General features: G+C 37.0%; 1 protein-coding gene and 1 long non-coding RNA gene across 2 annotated transcripts in view; one reads left to right on the top strand and one right to left on the bottom strand.

Moving 5' to 3' along the window:
• Nucleotides 1–6467, bottom strand: part of LOC107711776 (zinc finger protein 501-like) — a 35906-nt gene that overhangs the window by 11510 nt on the left and 17929 nt on the right. The window lies entirely within an intron of this gene.
• Nucleotides 6147–6467, top strand: part of LOC107711778 (uncharacterized) — a 712-nt gene continuing 391 nt past the window's right edge. Inside the window, exons 1-2 of the long non-coding RNA XR_001636737.1 lie at nt 6147–6179; nt 6264–6358. This is a non-coding gene — a long non-coding RNA (uncharacterized LOC107711778). The remainder of the gene's footprint in view (nt 6180–6263; nt 6359–6467) is intronic.

Below are 6467 nucleotides of genomic sequence, written 5' to 3'. Positions count from 1 at the left end.
GACCAGCATAAACCAGCAAAGGACCAGCATAAACCAGCATCCCAGCGTCAAAACATACCTGACCAGCATATGCTGTTTTTTTCAACAGGGAAGGGCAAACCAGTTATTGATGCAGAGGACAGACAGTCAATGTGTGGGGTGAATTATAGTTTATTAGGCAATTAAAACGCTTTATTGAGAAATTTAAAACAGAATATCGCAAAGAAAACTTATTTAACATCATGGCTTTCAGATATAGCTAAACATTTTTGTTGAAGCAAATACAACCAGCAGACAATAATAAAAAAAAAGCTGCTAATAAAATGTAAGAAATCATATACTAATAAACGGGTAACATTTACTCAATAAATACTCTTTAAGTAAATACAAAAAAATAGCTAAGTAAAAGTGAAAACTAACTTGATTGATCTCACCCTGTTGACTTACAAGTAGGGATGCGTATAAGGTTTTAATGGTATTACTACTCTTACAATACTGATTATCAATCTGGTAATTTAAGGATCAGTAATTATTTTCTTTTTTTACATTTATTTGTTTATTTTTGTTACAAAAAATAGAACAGAAATAACATGGCTTTGTGATATGACATTGTAAAATAAATAATTTATAGGAAATAAATGTACCAGTGTAAAGGCATTATTAGAGGCATTCCCTTACGTAACATTTATGTAAGAAAATAATACAATAAGAAAACAGAAACAAAGCACAAACAAAATAACAAAAAAAAAACATACAAATGAAATAAACAATGCAAGTTTTTCAGTAATGTCTAACAGCAGTATTCAGGTAAATAATAGCCTACAAAAGAAACTGAATGAATGAATCTAATGTAAAATCAGTTTCAGACTCGCTGGCGTCACATGACAGAATCTCTGATTTTAAGGTCCTAAATGTGGACTCGGGGCCTCCCGTGTAATTCAGCTTCTTGGTCAGTTTCAGTTCTGGTCACGTTATCACGGTCTGATTCACTCTGAGATCCTACGATCGCGATCTACATCTTCCTTATCGGCCTTGTACTTTAATTGTATTCTTATCAGTTCTTTTTAAACAATGTTTTATTATATAGCTTTGATACTTCATGAAACAACTAATGCTAAACTAATCAATGTAAGTAAAAAGTCTGCAAACAATCACTGAAGACAGTAATACAATAAGAACAGAAGCAAAGTACAAACAAAAACAAAGTTACGTAAACAATGCTTTTTAGACAAAGTTTTTTCAGTAAGGTCTAACAGCAGTATTCAGGTAAATAACAGCCTACAAAAGAAACCGAATGAATGAATCTAATGTAAAATCAGTTTCAGACTCGCTGGCGTCACATGACAGAATCTCTGATTTTAAGGTCCTAAATGTGGACTCGGGGCCTCCCGTGTAATTCAGCTTCTTGGTCAGTTTCAGTTCTGGTCACGTTATCACTGTCTGATTCGCTCTGAGATCCTACGATGTTATGTTTGGACTCTAAGAGAAGAACAAAAGCTCTGTGAAGGAAAGGTAGACGGAAGGTAGCACAATAATGGCTTTACTTAAAATATTTGGTTTTCATAATCACTGGAAGCCAAACTCAAAATCGAAAATAAAATTAGATTAATCACACAGCCCGGAAGTGTGAGAGAGATCTTTCTTCTGGTCTGTGAATAGCAAAAACGCATCATAGACTTTCATAATTGTATATAGAAATGGTTGGCGAGATACAATTCACAAGATAACGTTTATGTAACAATAATGAATGGTAATTTTATTCTTAAATAAAGTGTATTTTCTTAATTTCTCCAGTACTCAAAACAGATTCCACCGGGGTCCGGTAATACCCATGCTCTCAAGTCAGAAACTCGTAATCTAGAATGCAAATGATTACGAAAAACTTGGAAGATTTTGGAATTGCATGAAAAAAACATGTCCAGCTATAGACCGGTTTTAAAAGCAGCCAGGGTCGAGAGAACATCTGCAAACTCATAGAAAATAATCAAAACAATCCAAAGTTTTTATTTATCAAAGTGGCTAGATTTAAATAATCAGATGTCACATGAACTAAATATTCCCTCACAGTTTAGTAGCAATGACTTTATTAATTACTTCACTGATAAAATAGATAGCATCAGAAATACAATAATAAATGTAGAATCTACAGCGTCTTCTATCTCAGCTTCTTTTATCACCCCCGAAGAAAAATCGCAGTGCTTTACAACTAGACAGGAAGAGCTAAATAAATGTATCACTGCTTCTAAACCAACATCATGTGTATTAGATACCCACTAAATAACTGAGAAATTGTTACCTGTACCGATTACTTTTCGTCTCTTTTAGAAGAAAACAAACATAACCCCAGGTATTTATTCAATACAGTGGCTAAATTAAAGGGGTCATATGATGCGATTTCAAGTTTTCCTTTCTCTTTGGAGTGTTACAGAGAGAGAGCGCGCGAGAGAGCGAGAGAGAGAGAGAGAGAGAGCGCGAGTGAGCGAGCGAGAGAGAGCGAGCGCGTGCGAGAGAGAGAGAGAGATTATGAGAGAGACTATGCTTTGGCAATACATTGTAACAATTGTCATGCCAATAAAGCACATATTGAATTGAATTGAATTGAATTGAGAGGGGGGGGGTCACATCACAGTGGAGTCAGCTGTCTTAACCGTGGCTTGTGTACTGCAAAAACATACGAGCTTCATCACTGTGTCTGTCACGCGACTCTGTTCCCCTTTGGGGCTTGAACTGATGGTAAAACTAATGACATTATTTACTGTCTTTACATTTATTTTGAAAGATGAAGCTCGCGATTATGGTAAGGGGCGTTATATTTCTGACGCCTGCTTAAGGAGGGGGCTTTGTAGAAAACGAAGCGTTTGAGAGAGGCGGGGCATAGAGGACCTACAATAATGTACAGTATTTGAAAAATAATGTGTTTTTTGAACATTAAAGCATGTCAACATATTCTGTTACACCAAATACACAAAATAATGATCTTTAAAAAAGCATCATATGACCCCTTTAACAAAAAATGAAGCATCAACAGGCATTGATATTTCCCAACAGCACAGCAGTAAGGACTTTATGAACTACTTTACCTCCAAGATAGATACTATTAGAGATAAAATTGCAGCCATCAGCTACAGTATCACATCAGATAGTGTGCTATAGATCCTCTGAGGAACAATTCCACTCATTCTCTACTATAGGAGAGGAAGAATTGTATAAACTTGTTAAATCATCTAAACCAGCAACATGTATGCTAGACCCTATTCCACCTAAGCTCCTAAAAGAGGCGCTTCCAGAAGTCATAGATCCTCTTCTGACTATTATTAATTCGTTGTTGTCGTTAGGATATGTCCCAAAACCTTCAAACTGGCTGTTATTAAGCCTTTCATTAAAAAAAAAAAACACAACTTGACCCCAAAGAACTAGTTAATTACAGACCGATCTCGAATCTCCCTTTTCAGTCAAAGATACTAGAAAAGGTAGTATCTTCAAAATTACTTTTTGTAATTTATAGTAAAGTAAGGGCCGTTACTTTTCACGCTTTACATGCTACCCTTGGGAGATATCATCAGAAAACATGGTGTTACCTTTCACTGTTATTGTAATAACCTAGAACACTGTCTAAGACTTGATGGCTGCTCTGTCAATTCTTCGTCATCAGTTAGGAACCTAAGTGTGCTATTTGATAGCAATCTTTCCTTTGAAAACCATATCTCTAGCATTTGTAAAACTGCATTTTTTAATCTAAAAAATATGTCTAAATTGCGACCTATGTTCTCAATGTGAATGCAGAAACATTAATGCGTTCATAACCTCAAGGTTAGATTATTGTAATGCTTTATTGGGTGGTTGTTCTGCACGCTTAATAAACAAACTCCAGCTGGTCCAAAATGCAGCAGCTGGAGTTCTTACTAGAACCAGGAAGTATGACCATATTAGCCCGGTTCTGTCAACACTGCACTGGCTACCTATTAAACATCCTATAGATTTTAAAATCCAGCTAATTACTTATAAAGCCCTGAGTGGTTTAGCACCTCAGTATTTGAACGAGCTCTTGTTACATTATAGTCCTCCACGTCCGCTGCGTTCTCAAAACTCTGGCAATTTGATAATACCTAGAATATCAAAATCAACTGCAGGCGGCAGATCCTTTTCCTATTTAGCGTCCAAACTCTGGAATAATCTACCTAACATTGTTCAGGAGACAGACAGACTCTGTCAGTTTAAATCTAGATTAAAAGACCCATCTTTATGGGTCCCATAACACACTAACACATTTCTAATATTCCTCTGCACAATCTAACTTTGCTGCAGCATGGAACAACCTGCTGGTTCGTCTGGCCAGAGGAGAACTGGCCCTCCGACTGAGTCTGGTTTCTCCCAAGGTTTTTTTCTCTATTCTGTCACCAATGGAGCTCTGGTTCCTTGCTGCTGTCGCCTCTAGTTGGGAACACTTAATTTCCAGCGACATCGTCGACTTGACTGCACAGATACTATCTAAACTGAACTGAGCTGGATGATGACATCACTGAATTCAATGATGAACTGCATTTAACTGAAAATTGAGTGTTTGCTATTGTCCTTTTGCATTATTGACACACTATCTTCCTATTTGATACTGTAAAGCTGCTTTGACACAATCTGTATTGTTAAAAGCACTATTTAAATAAAAGTGACTTGACTTGACCTGTAGCAGAAGAACCGCTTCTCAATATTATTAACTTGTCATTATCTCTAGGTTATGTCCCAAAACCATTCAAGCTGGTTGTTATTAAGCCTTTTATTAAGAAACCACAACTAAATCCTAGTGAACTGGCAAGATATCAATGAAGAATTTCAGTCAGGTTTCAGGCCCCATCATAGCAAAGAAACTGCACTTACAAATGACTTGCAGTCTTGGTCTGATGCAAAAAAGCATCTCATTACTAGTTTTACTTGATCTTAGTGCTGCATTCAACACTATAGATCAGGGCTGTCCAAACTCGGTCCTGGAGGGCCGGTGTCCTGCAGAGTTTAGCTCCAACTTGCCTCAACACACCTGACTGGAAGTTTCTATGCCTAGTAAGAGCTTGATTAGCTGGTTCAGGTGTGTTTAATTAGGGTTGGAGCTAAACTCTGCAGGACACTGGCCCTCTAGGACCGAGTTTGGACAGCCCTGCTATAGATCATGACATATTCATAGGTTGATTACAAAACTATATGGGTATTCAAGGGCAGGCTTTAAGATGGTTTAGATCCTACCTGTCCAACCATTATCACTGTGTTTATTTAAAAGTGGAATCATCTCAATTAACGCCAGTAAAATATGGAGTGCCACAAGGATCTATCTTAGGCCCTCTGCTATTTTCAATATATGTGTTGCCCCTTGGTAATATTATCAGAAAATATGGGATTAGTTTCCTTTGTTATGCTCATGATACTCAACTACATATTTCAACAAGACCTGATGAAACTCCTATATTACCTAAGCTAACTGAGTGTGTCAAAGATGTAAAAGATTAGATGACCAATAAATATCTGATTAAATTCGAATAAGACATAGATATTACTTATTGCACCAAAAACAGTAAACGGAATCTTGTAGATTATAATTTGCACCTAGAAGGATGTACTGTTACTTCCTTTATAGTCAAAACCTTGGGTGTTATATTAGACAGCAACTTTTAGACATTGTTCTTTGGGGAGGAAATCCATCTTTGAGTTGATTTGAATCTCACAGTTGAAACTGTAAGGTTTGTCTCCAATGTGAATCCTCTGGTGCCGCTTCAAATCTTTGGCTGTAGTAAAAGTCTTCTCACACGCAAAGCACATATGATCTCTCACACTGGTATGTATCTTCTGATGCAATTTTAAACTTTGCAGATGTGAAAAACCCTTTCCACACAAAGAACATGAATGTGGCTTTTCTGAACTTTAAGGTGATTCTTCAGGACTGAAGCCCACAAATATTTTACAGTTCAAACTGCAGTCTTGAAGATGAACTTTATTTACTGGGACTTTAGATGATGTTTCTTTGTTAGGACAGATTCATACAGAAGATACTTTATTTCTTGACACATTATTGTGTCATGTTTGGTGAGGATGCAATGTCACACCTAAAAGTGCTGGATCTGAAGATGATCTACAGTACTGACTGTGAATCTTTTTTTTATGACTGCGTAGATTAGATAAATGAGTGAAACTCTTCCCGCATGCAGTGCAGTGATATGGTTTCTCTCCAGTGTGGATCCTCTCATGTGTTTTCAGGGTTTCTGACCGACTGAATCGCTTGTCGCAGTGTGAACACTTGAAAGGTTTCTCTCCAGTGTGGATCCTCTCATGTTTTTTCAAGGATCCTAACTGACTGAATGTCTTGTCACAGTGTGAACACTTGTAAGGTTTCTCTCCAGTGTGGATCCTCTCATGCATTTTCAGGGTTTCTAACTGACTGAATATCTTGTCACAGTGTGAACACTTGTAAGGTTTCTCTCCAGTGTGGATCCTCTCATGCATTTTCA

The sequence above is a fragment of the Sinocyclocheilus rhinocerous genome, unplaced genomic scaffold (assembly GCF_001515625.1).
Source record: "Sinocyclocheilus rhinocerous isolate Xijiao unplaced genomic scaffold, SAMN03320098_v1.1 scaffold3100, whole genome shotgun sequence".
Lineage (NCBI taxonomy): Eukaryota > Metazoa > Chordata > Actinopteri > Cypriniformes > Cyprinidae > Sinocyclocheilus > Sinocyclocheilus rhinocerous.
Note: the sequence above shows the minus strand (reverse complement) of the source record. Positions and strands in the feature narration are given on the sequence as shown.